The 22,543-nt window shown below is 37.2% G+C and overlaps 1 pseudogene; it reads left to right on the plus strand.

Annotated features, from left to right (window-relative positions):
- The window catches only part of LOC138094451 (large ribosomal subunit protein eL8 pseudogene), a 102,120-nt pseudogene extending 84,645 nt beyond the window's left edge, over positions 1 to 17,475 (plus strand).
- The last annotated feature ends 5,068 nt before the right edge of the window (positions 17,476 to 22,543 follow it).

Here is a 22,543-nt window from a genome sequence, read left to right on the forward strand (position 1 = left end):
TATATAGAAGCCAGGGTATAACTGAAAGCTTTTGTGCTAATCTAATGAACTTGACTATAATAAGTACTTTTACAGTAGTTTGTTTTATTTTATAGCAATAAACTATGCTAGAATAACAATTATATATTTAAGTATATTGCCATTAACTTGCACTAGTTTGAATTATAAATTGAAGAGAACATGCTAATTTGAGAATATAGACTCTATTTAGCATAATACATTGTTTCTTGAGGAATGATATTCTGCATATTAGAGAACTAGGTTATAAACAGATAATTAAATGTGAGAATTAATTTTGTTTCATGGGGCTCAATTACCTTATGTGAACAATGTAAATCATTTAAGCTTTGTTTTTAAATATAGCATGCATATTCAAAACGCCCATGATTATAATCTATGAATAATAAGTAGATATATTTTTAGTCAAATAAGCTACTGTACAGAGGAGTGCTAACGTTGCTTATCTTTACAGTGAACTTTCAGTTCCAGGTCAAGCTGTAGCGAAGCATCTGCTGTGGCCATATGTCTTCTCAGTAGATTGCCACCAGGTGAAATTCTTTATGAGACACACCAAATTCTAAAAACTATCACAGGAGATGCTATAATACATAAGGCTTTCCCCTGTTTGGCCTCCTGGTCCCAGTGGGGGAGATAATTCCACATTTCAGCTAATATTATTTTGGTTCCTGCCATGAAGTTGGAAGATATTTCTTGCAGTATTGAATCTCCCACCAGCATCTGGAAAGTGAGCATAAGACTGAAAGTCAGAGAAAGAATTTTACTCACCATGGGAAAATATTTTTGAGGACTGGAAAACAAAAGTGTGAAGATGACAGTATTTCCCTTTTACTATTACTTGTGCTGTGCTTAGTTAGTCGTGTCCAACTCTTTGTGACCCCATGGACTGTAGCTCACCACTCACCTCTGTCCATGGGGATTCTCCAGGCAAGAATACTGGAGTCGTTGCCATGCCCTCCTCCAAGGGATCTTCCCAACCCAGGGATCCAACCAAAGTCTCCCGCCATAGAGATGGATACTTTACCATCTGAGCTACCAGGGAAGCCCAACTGGCCTTAAGTTTCTCACTTTCAGAGACTCCTAAAGAAGGATTAGAATTTTCTGTTGTTTTGAGGCACCCATGAATCTCCTTGATTCAGTAGGGTGCTTTCAGTTCCTTAAATTCTTAGTTTTATATTGTACTTAGTTTGTTGCGTCTGTTTTTTATGAACATAGATCATTTTATTTGGTTTTAAGCAGAATGAAGTCTCAATTTTTCAATAAACTATATTAAAATATACTGAGATGATATAAAAAGTACAGTATTAATATGTTTACCACAAATCATTTTAAAATAAATGTGAGTCTGTATTTTTCATATTTTTCTGAAATATTTTTCATATTTTTAAACAACAGTTTGGCATAGAAGAAGGATGGAGAAACTGAAGTGTGGAAAGGATCAGTGTAGCTGAAAGCACTGTCTCCAAATAGAATATAGTTTAGCATTTTACCTTTAAAATGTGCATAAAAAGCACGTATCTGGACATTAAAACTCCATTAAATAGCTGATTTTTAAGAGTTAGTTAAGCCCTTTCTAATTCAGTCACCTGGAAGAAGGGAAGTTTATAATGTTTGTGTCAGGTTTGGAAAAATGACCTATGGTAGACATAGTCTAAGACACCTCAAGTTTTCTGCCTCCTGATATATGTACCCAATGTAATTCCCTCCTCTTTAGTGTAATGAACCTGTGCATGTGGTGGGATGCCTTCCTTGTAGTTAGATCAGTCAGTTCACTTTAATTTAAAAGAAAGCTGAAGCATCAGAAAGATGCTCGTCTGTTGGCCTTGAGAAAGCCAACTGCCATGCTGTGAAAGCCATGGTACAGAAGACAGTGAGTGGCCTCTTAGAGCTGAGGACCTCCATTCTTTAAAATTATAAGGAAATTAATATTGGCAGTAGATGTTGGGTTTGGAAATGAACTTCAAGGCTATAATTGGATTCTGTTCCCTACCAAAGCCTTGATTCCAGCCTATGGAGATACTGGGTGGTGGCCCCTACTATTTGAACTAGTTTAGTACTTCAAGGCAGGGATTGTTTTACAGTAGTGGATAGTGGGGTTCAGCTTCCACAGTGTCACTTTCATGTAAATCGGGATGGAAGAGATTCATTATCAATCTGGAGAAATATTTATCTGAACCAATTAAGAGCAAGGATTGGAAAGGGCCCCTGTAGGTCCTTGCAACCCCTTCATTGAGAACTGGGAAATTGGAAAGGCTGGTTAAGTGAGCTGAAGGCCCTTAAAGTACTTAATTTGTAAACAGTCTCTTTTCCAGTGGTCTCGCTCTTTGCAAATAATAGCACGAACTAGGAGGGTTTGGTTGCATTTAGAAGTGTTCATTTACTGGAGTTGCAGATAAAGAATTTCGGTGTTTTTTGTTTGTTTGTTTGTTTCTGAGGTGATTCAACTAGAGTGTGAGAGAATTGATTTGCCATATTCACTAAATCTGGAGTGGGCATGGTTTCCCATTCTCTCCTGACAAGTTTTACTGTAAGGGAGTGATCCTGGTTCACTCTATTCATAAATATAAACTTAAAAGATACCTGGGTAAAATAAACATCTGAAGGAAAATCAGAATTTTCTTTAAAAGCAAGCTGAAGTTTGTATTAGTTGTGAACAGGTTCATCAGATTTATGTGTGTGTGTGAGTGTGCAAGTGTGAATTTTGTTTCAAACAGGTTTTGAAAAACCTTGAGGAATTGCTAGGTGAAGTCACCCAGTGATTGCCCAAGCCTGATCATACAATAAATCAGTGGACTGGTCTCCCAGTTGTAATTCTAGAGACCTTTCAGGATTTTTCCAATTAATGATTTTCATCCAATGCTGGGCTTGGCCTTCACTGGCAAGCATATGGGCCAGCTTATACAAGTCAGAGAAATCAGGTTGATAAGTTTGGATGACTATTAAAATTCCTGAGCAAGTATGTAAGGATCTTTGTTTTTTTTAGGAAAATCTTTGACTATGGTTCACAGATCAGCTTTATTCCAGGGAATATAAGAAATTAAGAGTTAGAGTGCTGGGTCCTCAGAAGACTTAATTTTAAAGGGAGAAGTTCTTATAAATTCAAAACAGAAAGTAGAGAGAATTTTCAAGGAAGGAAATGAGGGATTTGAGGGTTTAGAAGGGGCATAGGTAGCATAAAAAGGAAGGAGGAAGGGATCTTCCCAACCCAGGGATTGAATCAGAGTCTCCTGTGTTTCCTGCATTTAGGTGGACTCTTTACTGCTGAGCCACCTGGAAAGCCCTGGAATCTGGCCACTGGGAGCCAAAAGAGAGAGACAAGATGGTGGTGGAGGCTGAGCCTAAGACAAGGAAGAGAAGCTGGAGGCTTTGGGAGCCTTTGTGTCTTTCTTTAATCATTTGTTTGTCTGTTAATCTTAAAATCTTATTTTGCATAGAGGCATTTTGAGGATACTGACGATGCTTGGAAGCCTCAAAAATATCAATCACCATCAACATTCCAGTAACTTCTAGAAATTTTAAGCTGTTGTAGTCCAGTTAGTTTTACAGATATTAAATTTGGGGATTTCAAAAGTTCCCCATAATGACCACTGGTATTCTAAACTGGTTTCGGTCACATCGGCCCATTTATTTAGAAAGGCACAGGAGGAAGGACTACAGGTTTTAATTATAAAGTCAAACAGACCCCTGTAGCTGAGGGCACCATCAAAATACTTAGATAAGTGGAATCCCATTTCTGAGAGGGTTTTCTCTAGAGGAAAAGTTTTCCAATAGCTCATATCACTTATAGCTCAGATAGTTCAATGCAAACAGCTTGCAAGCTAATCCCAGCCAATTCTACGGAAACAGCTTGGTCCAAGAGTTAAACCAAAGGTATTTTAGCCAACTTCCGTAGAATAACCCCAATTTCACAGGAATAGGCCAAAGGCCGGATAGCTGGCACAATTTTAGTGAAACAGTCTCTGTTTTAAAAGGAATGGGCTAAAGATATTTTTAGCCAGCTTTTGTTGACGAAGTCTGTTGACAAATCAGACCGAAGCACTAAACATGTACCCACATAGAGAACAAGGCTTTAACCAAAAACAAACTTTTTAAAAATAGATCCCAAATCAAGCCTGGAGAGCTTCAAATGCAAACAGAGTGTGAATTTGAGTCAAGGAGAAAGAGATGTGGGCTCAAGCTCCACGGTCAATGAGAAAAAAGCGTGATGATGAGCTTAATTGTAGATATCACACCTATTTGCTCACCAGCACTGGAACATTTGTGGGTCTTCACTGGTCCCTGTATGGACCGCCAAAATATTGACTTGAAACAAACTGCCAGATATTTCTCCAGCAAACATATATTTATTCAGGATCAGCAGGGAATTGCAAGTATCAGCAAGCCATGTGCAGGGCAATGAAAGGAGACCTCTGCTAGAGAGGAAAAAGAAGCTGGGAGGGCTGGAGTAAAAAAAGAGAACACGGCTTTTTATTGACAGTCCTTGCCAGGAAATGAAGACGGCTCTTTCTTTTTGGGCTTCGCTATTGTTGGAGGGTATGAGAGCGCCCCCTTCTGGTCTCCTGGTTGAGTCTTAATTGAAGTTTCTGTTTATCTTTTTTTTTTTTTTTTACACTGGTATACATTTGGAAGGCATGACGTCTGTATTTTGAGGTTGAAAATGTAGTAACTGGATCACTAACAGACATGCATTAGATATTATACATTATTATTATTACATATATATAATGTGATATATATTAATTCTCTCTGGCAAGATCATAATAATAACAATCTTTCTAAGATATTTAAATCATCTAATACTATGTGAAAGGAAAAAAAGTGTTAGTCACTTAGTCATGTCCGACTCTTTACCACCACAAGTGCTGTACCTCACCAGGTTCCTCTGTCCACGGAATTCTCCAGGCAAAAATACTGGAGGGGGTAGTCATTTCCTTCTCCAGGTGATCTTCCTAATCTAGAGATCGAACCCACGTCTCCTGGGTGCGTTGACGGCGGATTCTTTACCATCTGAGCCACCAAGGAAACCCATGTGAAATGAATCCCTTCACAGTATCTAGCTATCTAGCTCTAGCCCTGCTCAAAACACAATTCAAACTGTTAGTCATCTTCTGTTTAAAAGGGAAAATATTTGTGTATGATCCAAGTCAGAAGGCAGGAGGGCACCACTTGATAGTTTTGGCTGTAAAGCTACAGTGCAAGGATTAGAAATGTCAGCTTTACCTCTTACTGCCTGGATATTCCTAAACAAGTCATTTAATCTCTCTGTGCTTCAGAATCTAAATCTATGAAGTGGGGATATTATTGACTTCTTATGTGTTAATAATTCTTTGAAGGCTGTGTGAATTAAAGTATGTAAAAATCTTTGTTTCTCACACATAATAAATGATTATAATTAGCTTTACTATGTCAGGAGGACCGAAGTACAGTATACAAAATTACTACAAATGTTCATTTTGGGGGTTATTTCTAGAAAAATTATACTTAATTTGAAATAGTTCTTAAAAATGGAAACTAAAAATGAAGGTTTGTGTTTCATGCATGCTACATTTCATTAATTTATTGCTTGGCCAGAGGTATAATTTAGTCAAGGTCTTTAAAGAAGATGGTATTGATTTTTAATTTAAAATTAGCAACGGATTTGCTTGGTTTGTTCTAGTCACCATTGTATTTCATGTTCTTAATTCCCCTTCAAGTTACTTTATCTGTGATTCTTTTAACTACCCTAGTTGGTTTTATCATGTGCTCATATTGACACTTTGCTTAGTTGTTGATAAAATTGCCAAACTGAGTTCGTGAAAGGAATAATGAATACTCCATATGACATTCATTATTTTGATTTTCAAAAATAGTGTAAACTGCATCCACAGTTTGTCACTAATTTCACTTTGAAATTAAACAGATAGTTTCTGCAATGATTATTCTGTCTTCTTATTGACAATAGCTGGCCTCTTACATGAATGTCAAATAATGGTTCTATCTTATATCCATATTTTATAACTTTTATCAAATGCAGACATCAGATTACAAAATTGATGATCTTTTTAATGAAAATTAGCATTGATTGAACATAATAGTGCAGAAAGTCCATATTGTCCCTGCAGGAGGCAGGATAATGCATTTCCTCACCTCTTAGGGTATCCACATCCAGATCCCAGGAACCTGTGCATATATTCTGTTACATGGCAACAGGTAACTAAAGTTGCTTGTGGAAATAAACTTATTGAGCAGCTGACGTTAATGTAAGATTATTCTATATTATTGGGATGGACCCAATGTTACCACCAAAAAGTGGAATCGAAATGCAGAATGGAAAGTTAGAATAACACAGTCTGAGAAGGATTTAGTCTGCCCTTTGAATCTGGAAAAAGGTGGTATTGATGCAAAGCTTAAAGGAAACCTCAAAGTGAAAAAGAAACAAATTCTCCCCTAGACTTTCTAGAAAAGAACTCAGTCCTGCCAAGCTCTTGAAGTTGCCAGGAGAAGCCTGTGTCAGACAGGCTTCTACAGAGCTGTAAAATATCAAATGTCTTAAGTCACTCTTTGCAGTGTTTGTTACAATAGCAGTAGAAAGCCAGTAAGGTGCCATCTTCTGAGGGGGGCTCTCCTTGCTGTCTCAAAGTCCGAGCAGACTGGGTGCAAACTGAGCCTCTAGGACCACAGACAACACTTAAATTTCAGACAGTGTATTTGGCAGAAGAGGAATATTTCCTGAACGTCTATGAAAGAAATGATATGAGTGTGACAATCAGTCTACAGACCTGACTGCATACAGCCATTGATGCCAATTTTATAAAATTCCAAGCCACTTCCTTTGCAGAAAAAAAAAAAAAAAACAAAACAGTTAGCTTAACATACCATATGAAGCTATTTTATATACTTTGATAGTTTTCACAGTAATTTTACATTTTACTCAAATTGTGATAAATATCCTAAAATTTTCTATTTTCTGCTTTACAGCTTAGAGATAGAGTCCCTAGATCCATTGTTCAAAATGCTATATGTGTATATATATAGATACAGATTTACATATTTAAATTATGCATATATATATAGTTATACATATAATTCAGCCTTTTGAAGAGAGGGGAAAAATGGAGGCAACATATGGGTTTAGTTTTAGAAATATATGCCTGTATTCACGTATGTGTTTGCCCTACTGAATTGAAATGTGCCTTTTCCTTCCATCCTCTCACAAGAACATTCTTGCTTTGCTTGCTAGCATTTGAAGAGGAATGAAAGAGTTAGTTCATAAGGTGTGAAGAAATAGGAAATTCCTTCCTAAAGTTGTCGTGTTATCTTTCTGGCCACATGGCCCATGTTCTGACACAAAAGAGACCAGTTTAGTTTATTATTTAAAGCTGAATACACCAATTCTTCGAGAGAAGGCTAAAAAAACTAAAGGAAGTACTTCACTGCAGACAAGAAATTACTGTGACCATGACTCTATGTTTCATTAACAGTGAATTATTTTCATTTCAAGTGTCTTTTTATATCAGAGCAGCAGGTTATGTTGAACGGGAAACCCCAAAGAGAAACTATGATATGTTTAAGGATTGCTACTTTGCATTATTGTAACTATTCAGAGCTATTTGGTTTCTTTCCAGGATGACAACATGGTACATATTAGAAACAATGACCTAAACTATAGCACCCATTTTTTTTAAGGTTTACTTTTAATTTAAAAAAAAAAATGCTTTTTCATCTATCAGATAAAGCACTGACTTATGAGTAATTATTTCAATTTTTCTCTTTTTCCTCCCTTCCCTCCCTTAAAAAAGCACTGTTAACCAACCTCATGATGGATTATTGCTCCCTGCTGCACTAAAATGTGGCATATAACATGGAATTGATAAACTTAAAATTCTTACAAAAGGGGGATGATATTAGTAAGAGTCAACACATACAGTTCTTACCATGTGAAGGAAATATTTTAAACTTTGTTTGGGTACTGACTCACTAAGTTGTCACAAACAGTAGGAATACTACACTTGCATTTTATGCAAAACAGGTGAAATAAGTTATAAGAGTCATGTAGTGGATCTGCTAAGCATAATAATCTTTTTTTTTTTCATAATAATCTTGCTAGCAAAGAAATTTTCTTTTTTGTGCTTTTATCCACAGCTTAGATTGAAATTAGTTTGGCTTTTTGTTTGCAAATAACAGAATAAATTCAAGAAAGAATAGGCAAGAGTGTGTGTGTGTGTGTGTATAGTATTATGCTATAGCATAATAGCATCTCATGGAACACAAGTCTTGTTATTGTTCTGTTGTTAAGTCATATCTGAATCTTTGTGACCCCATGAATCATAGGACACCAGACTCCTCTATCCTCCACTATCTCCTGGAGGTTGCTCAGATTCGTATCCATTGAGTCAGTGATATTATCTAACCATCTTATCCTCTGTCACTCCTTTCTCATTTTGCCTTCAATCTTTCCCATCATCAAAGTCTTTTCCAGTGAGTTGGCTCCTCCCATCAGGTGGCCAAAGTACTGGAACTTCAGCTTTAGCATCAGATCTTCCAATGAATATTTAGGATTGATTTCCTTTAGTATTGAGGGTTTGATCTTGCTGTCCAAGGGACTCGCAAGAGTCTTCTCCAGCACCGCAGTTTGAAAGCATCAGTTCTTTGACTCTCAGCCTTCTTTAGGATTGAACTCTCACATCCATACATGACTACTGGGAAAACCATAGCTTTGGCTATACAGACCTTTGTTGGCAAAGTGATGTGTCTACTTTTTAATACACTGTCTAGGTTTGTCATAGCTTTCCTTCCAAGGAGCAAGCACTCTTACAAACATAGGAGGTCTTAATAAAGACATTTGGAGCCACGCAGTAATAAGCACTTAGAATCACATTTCCACCTTTCACTTCTTGTCCTTTTCTTCTGCTGCTTTAGTCTTTCTTGTTTCTAGACTAATATTTTCTGTTTCCTTATCATCATGGTCAATAGAAACTAGCCACCACATAACTCTCATGATCAATGGCTCTTCATTTCACGTCCAGTCCATATGAGGTTTGTCTTAATTATACATTCTTATGCTGAGAAATTAGATTGGCCAAACTTAGCTTAGGTGTCCATATTGTCGTGTCAAAACAGTTCTACTGTTGATGACTACGTTTGAAGTACCTTGAATATAAGAAGTAGAGGAGAGGAAGTTGAGTAGAAAATATCATAATTTTAGTAACTGGAATCTTCCAATGTAAACTAATGCTTTTTTAGTATTTTAATATGCTAATGTATACATTGTATATTATTAATTCAAACTCATGCAATACTACCAATGAGAGGCTGATGATCTCTTTCTATGCAAATTATATGAACAGACAAAAGTACATGAAAACTAGAACAGGAAGCTCTTTGAATTCCACTCCAGCTAACACATGCAAAAGTTGTCTACAAGAAGCTCAACAGTAGGACTATATAGTATTATATTAAATTCATTAATACATGATTGATGTATACTTTTGTAATGGATTTTGGGATAAATATTGCTAAGTGTGAACAATCAATTCATTTAAATCCCATGATTATTCTCTATTATTTGGTTATATGAAAGTTATTGATTTCTAAAAGAAAAAAATCCAGTATTACATACATATGATAAAAACAATCAGATATAATCTGAATTTGTGATATTCATGATATAAACTCAGACATAATCTGAAATTATAATCAGACCATTTATGGTACCTACTTCTACGCAAGTATCACACGTATATGAACTGTGTCTTTCTGACCAGATATCTTTGGGCACTTACTATGAAAGAACTAAATTCTGCTAAACCATAAATGTTATAGATTTGGGGGTTTTACACCACACTATAGAAGACTTTCCTTGGTCAAAAATACTACTAAGCTTATGGGGATGGTAGGGTTCTCTGTGGGGCCCTCTTTAGTCGCTATGTCATGTCTGACTCTTTGCAAGTCCGGGTACTGTAGCCCACTGAGATTCTGCTGCTGCTGCTGCTAAGTCGCTTCAGTCATGTCCGACTCTGTGTGACCCCATAGACGGCAGCCCGCTAGGCTCCTCTGGCCCTGGGATTCCCCAGGCAAGAATACTGGAGTGTGTTGCCATTTCCTTCTCCAACGCATGAAAGTGAAAAGTAAAAGTGAAGTCACTCAGTCGTGCCCGACTCTTAATGACCCTATGGACTGCAGCCTACCAGGTTCCTCCATCCATGGAATTTTCCAGGCAAGAGTACTGGAGTGGGTTGCCATTGCCTTCTCCCACCAAGATTCTATGTCCATGCTATTTCCCAGGCAAGAATACTGGAGTGGATCGCCATTCCCTTCTGCAAGAAATATTCCTGACCCAGGGATCGAACCCACATCTCCTGCTTGGGAGGCATTTCCTGCTTGGCTGGTAGATTCTTTACCACTGTGCCACCTGGGAAAACCCCTCTCTGTGGGGTGGAGAGATTAATTAGATTTCCATACCAGCAGGAGATAAGACCATTGTCGTGGGATGGGTCCCATGTGAGTAGCACACCCTTGTTCCCACCAGAAGGAAATGAAAGTTCTTTCTGAGAGAAAGCATGATTGATTTAGGCCCCAGATTTCCACACTCACATCTCTCTCTCTCTCTTTCTCTTTCTCTGTTACTCTCACATACACATAAACATTCTCTCACTCACCATGAATGAGAATCTGTGGGAGCAAAAAAGTCACACAAAATTTACTTTCATGGACCTGAATGCTGACATTTTAATAAATAAATAATGATTGATTATATATGAAGAAAAAAAATAGAAATATTAAAGTGAGCCAGCAACAATAAATAAGGGGGAAAAAAACAAAGAACTATATGTAGTACATTATTAAAAAAAATAAGTGAAATGAAACAATATATTGTTTCAATGTAAACATGTGATAAAGTATAATAAGGCCAAGGATGATAAGTTTAAAATCCAGGATGTTATTACCTCTTTTCTGGGAAGGGACCATTCAGTTCAGTTCAGTTCAGTTCATTTCAGTCGCTCAGTCGTGTCCGACTCTCTGCGACCCCATGAATCGCAGCACGCCAGGCCCCCCTGTCCATCACCATCTCCTGGAGTTCACCCAGACTCATGTCCATCAAGTCCGTGATGCCAGAAGGGACCATTAGGGATTTGAAATCCTGAAGGAAGTGTTGAGTGGAGAGTGACAGAATTCCTTAGAGTAAGGTTGCAGTTCTTAAATTGCCAGTAGGTTCTCAAGTACTCTGTTATGCTTCAAAATTTATATGCACACCACACATATTTTGTGTATATATATATATATATATATATTTGTTGTTGTTTTTCAGTCACTCAGTTGTGTCTTACTTCTTACGACTCCATGAACTGCAGCACGCCAGCCTTCCCTGTCCTTCACCATCTCCAGGAGTTGGCTCAAACTCATGTCCATTAAGTTGAGGAGCCACCCAACCATTTCATCCTCTGTCGTCCCCTTCTCCTTCTGCCCTCTATCTTTCCCAGCATCAAGGTCTTTTCCAATGAGTCAGCTCCTCGCATCAAGTGGCCAAAGTATTGGAGCTTCAGCTTCAGCCTTAGTCCTTCCAATGAATATTCAAGGCTGATTTCCTTTAGAATTCGCTGGTTTGATCTCTTTGCAGTCCAAGGGACTCTCAAGTCATTTTATATATATATATGTATATATATACACACATACATGTATATAATATTTTAAAATAATAAAGAAAACTTCCAAAAGCAATTATAAAAGCTAATATAAAATTAAGTACTGTTTTATAAAATAACTTTAAACTTTGTACTTTAGATTACATGGTAACACAAGGTCTAAATTGATATTTCCCAGGGAGCCATATATCCTGATGTCCTGAAAATTTCTCTTCTTTCTCCATCTGCCACTTCTTCTCCTCTCTGTCCTTCTTCTTTTTGGCAGTAACCCTGAGAAAAGTTTGTGTCTGCATTTACTTCCATTTTAAGTTTAAACAATGTAGTATATTCTGCAGTATTTCAGTGGTTACCTTAGAGGTATACGGTTACTTACAACTATGATGGCAACAATCAGACTTAATTCAGTAAATGGATTTACTTTATGATTTGTGAGTCAACAAATCATTTTACTTTTTAATGGTTTCACGTTAATGAGAAAAGAATGGAGGTTGAGGGAAAAATGAAATATTTTTGCAAAGCCAACGCCATGGGACCTCGTGGTATACTTAGTTTAGAGTAGTTTGAATAGTAAAACCAAAATTGATTCCAGAATGGAATCATCACATACCTGAAACTAAAGTAAGTATACAGAGCTCAAAATATCCTTAATTGTGTGACAAAACTCTTTTTGTATTTTAAGAAGTGATTTAGTTTCAGCAAAACATTTCTGCTGCATTGCAGCTATTATCTAATTCCTCAGTATTTAGTGTAATAAATTTAATTAGTAATTTTTAGTGTTGTAATTGTATAAATGATATAATAGTTCCTTGCTAGTTTCATGTTTGAGTATATTTAGTTAACTTTATGACTACATAATTTGTCATCACTGAAACACAGCTTTTTAAAATGAAAAGTATGACTAATTTAATATGGTTGAGATCACCAGATTAAATCTGCAAAAGCTCAGTTAATTTTTAAGCCTGGTATATTACTGTTGACTTGAATTCTCATTTGAAAGTCCAAGGGACTCATAATTAATACAGTAAAAATGCAAAGTTCAAACCCAACTATAACATACCAAGAGCAAATTAAACCAATAATATTAGGTAGTAGGCAAGAAGGAAAACATGTTCATGTTCCTACATTGAACATCATGTAACATCACTTGAAGAGATTTTTCTACGAAAATTTGGAAGACATGTGAACTTCTTATTGGAAAGATATTATAATTAGTTCTGTAAAATATGACTGTTTGATATTCCTACACACCATTCCAGTTCACTGCATTTGGCTTGTTACATTCAAGATATTAATGTTTATTTTTATGAATTGGTGAATGAGTGAACAAAGGAACAAATAAGTCAACAAATTCTTCAGGAATCTATTTTATATCCTCAGCATCACTCTCTTTCAGCAGAAGATGTATTCCAGGATCCTCAGTGTCAGAAACTGATTGTCTCTCTGGTCTATGGCCTGATTCTTTCATGCTTCCTTTAATCTCCTGGTGTTTTCTTTCTCAAATGCTTCTTATAAGTGCATCTAGGTATAATGATGATCCAAGATACCTTCTGAAGCTAGTGTCATTTCATTATTGTATGATAAAGGCTTTTTAAGTAGAACAGCTTAAGTTTGACTAATGTGCATGCAATAGATAATGACATTCCAAAGACAAATCAGCATTTGAAGCATCTACAAAGAAAATTTAAAATAATTAAAATACGTTGTTCTTAGTGTCTTGAATCTTCTCAGCTTAAGTATATAAGAAATGAGAGAAAAAGAGAGGGTTTTAGGGAAGAAGATAGTGAAAGGAAAATATATTTTTGTTTATAAATGTGATGGTGTTATTTTTTGAATCCCCCCCTCCAGGTAGGATGTGATATTCCTTTCCGCCTCTTCTCCCTCTCTCTGCTTAAACATCCATGTGGGGTGCAGGCTGTCACTGGGATCTACAGAAAGTTTAATACACTACGCCTGCATTAGGGAGGCAGGGTGGACTAGGATCTGACTCTCACTGTGGGACTCTTGCAAAAGAAAAAGGCCTTAATAACTCTTTGGATAGTGAGGCTATTTTAGGGTCGACCTACATACACTCCCTGGATAAGTCCTAACAATGGATGAAGGCCTGTAGGGTTCTCTCCTACCTGATGTGAACTGAGCGGAGAGCAAGTCATCCTGTCCAAGAGCGCCACCTGGAGTCACGGAGGGAACAAAGCAGCAAGGAACTGAAGGTGCATATTCACAGCTCAGGGAAGAGTGGCAAAGGGCTATTGAGAACAGAAGTCAAGAGAAAGGTAGGGGAGAGAGAACTGGACTGCAGCGAATGTCAGAAGAAAAAGAAAAAGAAACCCTTGCAAAATATGTCAGGACCTTAGAGCTGAATGGTGTTTAAGAAACTGTTTTTATCTAGAAAAGAGGGCAGAGAAAGAATTGTCTATGAGAGACGTTTCAGTAAACAAATAGAAAAGTCAGCTCCCCATTTTTAATCTTAAAGGTATCCGACCTGAAATAGGCTGGTGTTAATATGACTAAGTCATTAAAATATGCTATTAAATAAAAATTCTGAGTGGTGATGGATATGGATATCTTGGACTCAACATTATGATTACTGAATTGTGTCTGTGAAAAACTGTGAAGTATCCCTAGAACAAATTTTATCTGAGTGGGAAGGAAAATCCTGACAGTTACCACACTGAGTATATTTTAAAGGAGCAGTGGGTGATAAAAGGAAATTTACATTTTGGATATGGCAAAAGGAGTTGTCCAACCTCCAGGTTACATAAGAAAATGTAAAATTTTCCATAAAAAGCTAATTCAGTTCTCTAATACTGTCAAAGTAAGTGGCTGTATTCTTTGATAAGGTTGCATTTGGTTTTATTTTTATTTCCTCTATTTCTTTTGGATTTATTATCCAAATCCTGTGTCTTGAGTGGCAAATATCACTATCCCACAAAAATTCTGTTTCTAAGAATACATATGAAATCTCAACAAATTTTGTTATATCACAACTTAACTTTTAAACATTTTAACAGTTAAGTTGAAAACTTAATATTATAGCAAAGAACAAAAATTTCCTCATTGTCACCTGCCCGATATTGTTGGAGGTGGTATAATGCACTTTTGAAGTATTATTTAGTGCTCATTTTCAGCTAACGTCAGGGAGAAGTAAGAGTGTGTGCGTGTATGTGTGTGTGTGTGTTTCTTTATTACCTCCTTAATGATGAGTGTCTGAAATTGTCTTCTCTTTAATTTAAAGATTTGGAGATATTTTCCACAGTGAGATGCAGTTTCATTTAAGCAATCTGACAAGTCAAAACTTTATACTCACTTGCAGAGGAAGCCTGCTGAACACATTTCCAAACAGATCTAATGCTGTCACTTTCAGATGTTTGTTTTAAACTTCTGTTTTTTCCGGAGAAGGTGATGGCACCCCACTCCAGTACTCTTGCCTGGAAAATCCCATGGACAGAGGAGCCTGGTAGGCTGAGGTCCATGGGGTGGCGAAGAGTCAGACACGACTGACAGACTTCCCTTTCACTTTTCACTTTCATGCATTGGAGAAGGAAATGGCAACCCACTCCAGTGTTCTTGCCTGGAGAATCCCAGGGACGGGGAGCCTGGTGGGCTGCCGTCTATGGGGCCACACAGAGTTGGACATGACTGAAGTGACTTAGCAGCAGCTATGTTTTTTTCAATTTGCTGTCTAACAGAATCACCCAAGTACTTAGCCAATTAGTACTTCATGCTTAATTTTTATCATGAAAACAAAATCATCTGGATTTTCATCAACATTTCTGCTTTCTTTGCACACCCACTAAATTTAGCATCTTTCCTACAAAAGATATAGCAGAGGGCCTTACAATAGGTCTCATGAAAGAAATGCACATATTTTGAAGATATATCAATATCATATTTTATCAGCAGCTACCAACAGTTGAACAACTTCTTGTGTTATATGTCGGCATCAGTTGTTAATGAGCTCTGCTATGTTGGTATTGCTATTTACAAAATAGCATATTTAAGATTTCTATTCTCAAGCAGCCTTTTCACACTGAAATAACAGTTATTACATTTGTGTAAATATAACAATATACTTACAAATTTGTTTCCATGTCATTAGATTTATTTAGGGCTAGAAAAGAATGAAGAAGATAGATTGATTACCAGTTGGCTTACAAATAGTATTTTTATTTTGTTGCGATATGATCATTTTATGAACACATAACTGCAGCATGCAAACAAAACAACATATTATATGCTTTTGATACTTGGAATTAATTATCTTTATCATATTTATCCACTTGTGAAAGTAAGCTAATTTTCCATTCTATAAATATTTTTTCAATCATATTGCCAAGTTGTTAGTTGAGTAACATCCTGAAATATCGCATCAAGCAAGTTATCAGCAACTCAGTTAAGTTAATCATAAATCCATGACACTTTCTACATAAAAAGCTCTTATCTGATGTGTTATAAATAGCACAGTTTATTCTATAAGTTGGGTAAGAATTTGTATATCACTGTAATAATAAGAACTAAATATTATGAAAGCATAAGGAAACAAAGAATAAATGATATATTGGTGATAGAAAACCTTTGAGGGCAGGGATATTTTAATCTGATCAAAAAGAATAAGATTTTTCCAAACTAAAAGTTATACATTGATTTGGCTTCTGCCCTTCCTTCCTCTATCCCTCCTTTTTCTTTCTTTTTAAAAACTGTACCATTGGTTTGAGCTTTTTTAAGTTTTCAGATAACTATGAATAGCTAGAGATTATTCCTTCATGATAGTAGCATGTGTTATGAATATTAGGCACAGTGTCTCAAAAAGAACATTGAATATTCTCCTTTCTTTCATGGACTGTTAAAGAATCGATTGTTTAAAATTTTACTAAACATTATTTATATTGTACAATAAAAATGATAGTCTCTGGTGACTGTCAAATTGTGCCCAAATCCTGGCCTTGTTACATATCAGTTATGTGATTATATGTTATTTTCCAGTGGAAAATAATGGCATTTACTTGATAAGAGTTGTTGTGAAGGTAGCCCTAGTCCCTGCTGTCATGAAGAATCAGGAAGCCAAGAAGGTGGTAAACCACCTGTTTGAGGAAAGGCCCAAGATTTCTGTCACTGGAAAGGACATCCAGCTTAAAAAGGCACTTTGCTGATTTGTGAAATGGCCAAGATGCACTGAGGTGGAGTGACAAAACACTATCCTCTGTAAGCAGTTGAAAGCGCCCCCTGCAATGAACCATTTAACCAGGTGCTGGACAGCTGAACAGCTACACAGCCGCTTAAGCTGGCCATCAAGTACAGACCAGAGACAAAGCAAGAGATTGTTAGCCGCACTTGAGAAAAAAGCTGTGGGCAAAGGGGATGTCCCCACTAAGAGGCCATATGTCCTTCAAGCAAGGTTTCAGACTGTCCCCACCTTGGTAGAGAACAAGAAAGCTCAACTGGTAGTCATTGCACAAACGTGGACCCTACTGGGCTGGTTGTCTTCCTCTCTGCCTGTGTCGTATAGTGGGGGTTTCCTACTGTATTATCAAGGTGAAGCCTAGGCTGGGCATAGAGTCCACAGCAAGATTTATACCACCATCACCTTCACATAAGTTAATTCAGAAGACAAAGGGGTTCTGGCTAAGCAGCTGGAAGCTACAATACCAGGATCAATTACACTGACAGATATGAGAGGTTCCCCATCACTAGGGGAGGCAATGTCCTGGGTCTGAAATTGGTGGCTTGCCTTGCCAAACTGGAAAAGGCAAAGGACAAAGAACTGCCCACCAAACTGGGCCACGTGTATACTATTGAGTTTTCTATACTTAAATATAAGTTCTCCTGCAGACCATGTTGACTGAGGGAAAAGAAAATAGCATAGTGCATATCCATTAAAATGTATGGCTTGCAGCATGTTAAAATAAGCCATTGATTTCTGACTTTTCGGTATATACTATCTTTGATAGTCAGTTCCCAGGTTCTTCACTTTAGATCAAGAATTATACTCTTCTCCCTATTATCTTTTTCACATGGTCTTTACAAAAGCTAACACTGTGCTTTTCAATATCATTTCAAGAAAGTACTTATTTCTCAACAGTCATTCAGTATAAAGAGATGCAATAGACTCTTGCCTCTAAATCCTGTCTGCATGTTAAAAAATACTAGAAGCTAATGTTTCCTTTCAATAAAACCAATGTCACCTTGTTTTTCTATAGTACCATTAAAAGGTCTCTATCAGCATCTTTACCAAAGGTGCTTCCCTGTCCTTGTATTTGTGCTTCAAATACTTTGCTGATTGTGCATTCACTCAGATGATATTTTGAGTCCCATTTATAGTAGATCTTTGTCCTTTATACTAAGGTGTAAATCTATTTTGCCCCTAAAAGTAAAACACTTGGGAAATGTTAATCCCAGACGCTCCTTGTCACTATTCTCTTTCACACTTCCTTTGCATCATGCCTTTAGAAAAGGGAAAACCTGAATGTGTGTTGTGTGCATGTATATGGGGTTCCCTGGTGTCTCAGTCTGCCTGCAGTGCAGGAGACCCAGGTTCAGGGGTCCAGAAGATCTCCTGGAGAAAGAAATGGCTACCCACTCTAGTATTCTTGCCTGGAGAATCCCATGAACAGAGGAGCCTGGTGGACTATAGTCAATGGAGTTACAAAGAGTTGGACCCGATTGAGCAACTAAGCACAGCACCTACATATATCAGTGTAGATAAATTAAATCTACAGGTTTCAAGAAATTTATGTTTAATGAGAAGAGACAAAAAATATCCAAGATTTGATACCATTACATGTCACTCTGTAGACTGGTGATAAATGCTATGGGGCTATAGGAAGCAGAGAGGACAATAAGCAGTGATGAGAGTTGCTATTGTTCATTAGAGCTGATAAAGCAGCCCTTTCAGATGAAGTGGCTTTAAAACAAAACCTTGATGAAAGGGAGGGAAGAGCTGTGTAATATTTGAGGGGTCAGCATTCCAGGTAGAGAGAGAAAAGAGCAAGTGCAAAGCCCTGAGGTAGGAGCATGTTTAGGAAAGTGTTCAGAAAATACAAGGAGAATAATACTACTGGAACTGAGTAACTATAAAGATGATGGCAGGGTAAGATGTAATGTCAGCCATGTGGAGAGGTATGAGGCAGTGCTTCTTGGGTGTATTGAATTGAGCACTTCCACTTTTGACAAATATGTGTGTATTTATACATATATGTAATACATATTGTTGTTATTTAGTTGTGAAGGAGCATCCGATTCTTTGAAATCCCATGGATAGGCTTCTCTGTCCATGCCTTTTCCGAGGCAAGAATACTGGAGTGGGTTGCCATTTCATCTCTAGGGGATCTTTCTGGCCCAGGAATCGAACCCAGGCCTCCTGCATTGGCAGACAGATTCTTTACCGTCTGAGCCACCAGGAAGCCACATTCATATGTATAATAGGGAACTGAAATATGACACCCACAAATATGCCTGTTATTTTGAGCTGAAGGCATTTGAAGTTCAACCAGTAGGAAAGAAGTCTTCCCAGAGCTTCCCTTATCTGATTAATCTCTTGAGTTATGATGACTGCCACATACATCCCCTCTCCTGGGAAGTTTCAAGACCATGGTGAACAGAAAAAGTTGGCACTGAAATGGACCAGAACAAATACTACTGTATTAGTTTCCCCATATGTTTGCCTTCCCACAGTTTATCACCTTGGAAGCCTGAAGTCTTTCCTTTTGTCTTGTCTCTTCTCTACACATTTATTATTAACATTCTAGATAAACTAAATTTCTAACCATTCCTTTGAGTTACTCATCACTGAGTTTCTCCTGCATGTATGCACTCTATACAGGATAATATACTCTATTTGTCTTTTCTCTTATTAATTTGTCTTTTGTCAGTTTAATTCATAGGGCCCCAGCCAGAGAAACTAGGAGAGTAGAGGAAGAAGAACTCGACTTTTTGTAGGACTCGACTGAACAATAGCAAATAGTTTTTGCTATCTTTAAATGAAAATCATAGTTTGTTTAACCATATGCTTTGCTGCTGTGCTTTGTCACTCAGTCGTGTCCGACTATTTGCAACCCCATGGACTGTAGCCCGCCAGGCTCCTCTCTCCATGGGGATTCCTCAGGCAAGAATACAGGAGTGGGTTACCCTGCCCTCCTCCAGAGGATCTTTGCAACCCTGGGATCTAACCCAGGTCTCCCGCATTGCAGGCAATGAGCCCCTGAGGAAGCCTAACCTATGCATACATAATGCTTTTAAAGCTAATGTACGATCCTTACAGGGTAATATGAAGAAAAAATAAAACTAAAATAACTTATAAAAGTGCATTTCAGTACAAAGGTACAGCTGTACTTTAAGACACAACAAAGCTGCTGGATGCTTGCCTTCATATGTAGAGTTACTGTGACCCTTGTAGCCATACTTGTAGTCTGAATTGGCAACTCAGCACTACAGACACTTTAGGTTATGGCTATGTGATTGCTCAAAAAGTGAACAGTGCTTGGCAAAACTGAAGAAAGCTCAGACCTAACTTCACCTGATTTGCATAAGTTTTGTCTTCTCTGTAATGGGAAAGTAATTTACATCTAAAGTGGTGTTTGGGTCTGAGCCAGACAATAAAATACTGAAACAAGCAGGGTAGTTCTTCATTGTGTGGCATTGTCTTTGAATTTCAGAATGTCCTACTGTCTGGTCTTACCAAATACAGTGTGTCACAGTCAGTGAGATAAACAAAGCACTTTGAATAATTCCAATTTTCTCCCTTGCATCTTGGTAAAGATGTTGGTTTTATTCTTTCTGAAGTGTAATAGGCAACTATTACAGTCTTTAGAAGGAAAATGCCATGATCAGATATATATCTTTAAAAAATCATCTTTTGATTAAAGGTTAAGTGCTAGGACATGAGAATTAAAACTCACAAATCAAATAATTTTATTTTATATACTTTTTGTTTGTTTTGTTTTTCTTTTTGTTTTGCCCTCAGTGTTTCAGAATAACATATTTTAAGGAAAACACTGAATTCATTTGAAACAAAAACATTTTACCAATTATCAAGTTTAAACATTGTCATAGGGAACATCAGTTTGATAGAGTTCAAGGCTCCAGACTGTTGGGAAGATAGTCCAGAACTGCAGATTTGGTGTTGATGTATCGAGTTCTAATAGTGTCTATATTACTAACTGTTATGGAAAGTAGACAGTAGCTTCTCCACACTCATAAGTATAAATCTAAAATTGTATTCTACCTCTAATGACCCCACATGATAATTAACACTATATTGGGGGTGACATCATGTTCTTTCTCATTCAACAGTGAACCAAAATAATGGGGATCATTTTCTCTTAAAATGAGTTTGTTTTTCCTTCTCTCCCACACTGCTTATGTCTCTGGATACAAGATTTTCCACCCCATAATTCATCCTGAGAGTAAACTGGCTGGGGTAGCCAGGAAGACTGCTCAAATCAAAGAGATATGTGGTCCCAATGGAGACAGTACTTTTCTCTGAACCTTATATCATACTCAGTTGATTCAAAAAATGGTTGTTTAAGGGAGATGTTTTTTCCTAGGCCCAATTCATCAAATATATTAGAAAACTTTTCACACTAAAAACCTGTGCTTAGCAATAAATCACACAATAGTATCTGTAAGAGAGGAAAAGGAAAGCTGCTTTAATTGTTTCAGCCATTAAATCAGTTAAGAAGGACACACCAATTTAGGAATTTTAACAGTCAAATCTTATCTATAAACAATCTGCTAAGTTCATCAAGTTTATCATTAACACTGTATATGAAAGTATTTGATTTGATGTTAATGAACAAATATTAACATACTCCCCAGGGGTACTAGTGGTAAAGAATCCACCATCCAATATAGGAGACACAAGAGACATGGGTTTGATCCCTGGGTCGGGAAGATCCCCTGGAGGAGTTCTTGGCAACACACTCCAGTGTACTTGCCTGGAGAATCCCATGGACAGAGGAGCCTGGAGGGCTACAGTCCATAGGTTTGCAAAGAGTCAGACACCACTAAATCTTCAGGCAGGCATGAAGATTACTAAAAATGTGGGTCTAGAACCACACAAAAATTGCACATATAGTGTTGGGGAATGTATAGTAGTATTTCATTTAGAAGCAGGGAGTTTCGAGGTTGGCTGCTGCTGCTGCTGCTAAGTGCATCAGTCGTGTCCGACTCTGTGTGACCCCATAGACAGCAGCCCACCAGGCTTCTCTGTCCCTGGGATTCTCCAGGCAAGAACACTGGAGTGGGTTGCCGTTGCCTTCTCCGTCGAGGTTGGCTATCTGGGTTTAAATGTTAGCTCTACCACTAACCAGATGTGTTACCTTAAGTAAGTTATTTTTCTTTTCTATATTTTCCCTATCTGTAAAGGAATTTCTAACTACATGTTTGTTGTGTGAACAAGATAACCCATGCACTTAAAATACTTAAAGTGTTTGTTGAATGGGAACTCATAGATAAAAATTTGGCATTATTGCTGTAATTTAGAAGATAAGCTATACTAGATATTAAAGATTAACAAGATTTTGACACAGGGTAACTGGGAATATATAAATGTTCACTCCATGGTGCTGAACAAATACAGCTTTCCTATGATATAATGAACTGTGATACTTCAAAAATTTCTCCCTTTTAAAGTGGAAATGTTCACATCCAAGCTTTAATTTCTATTAAAATTTCTGAAGAATAGGCAGCTTTTATTGTTAGAATAGGTATTAAGCACCAGATGTATTTGTTGACAGCATGTAGATTCTTAAAGAAACTCATATATATGGCTCTAGTTTATCCCCTTTTATGAATATCCTAATATTCAGAAACAAAAGACAATGACCTTGTTAACTTGGTTCAGTTCAGTTGCTCAGTTGTGTCCGACTCTTTGAGACTCCACGAACTGCAGCATGCCAGGCCTCTGGTCC

This window comes from Capricornis sumatraensis, chromosome 18 (assembly GCF_032405125.1).
Source record: "Capricornis sumatraensis isolate serow.1 chromosome 18, serow.2, whole genome shotgun sequence".
NCBI lineage: Eukaryota > Metazoa > Chordata > Mammalia > Artiodactyla > Bovidae > Capricornis > Capricornis sumatraensis.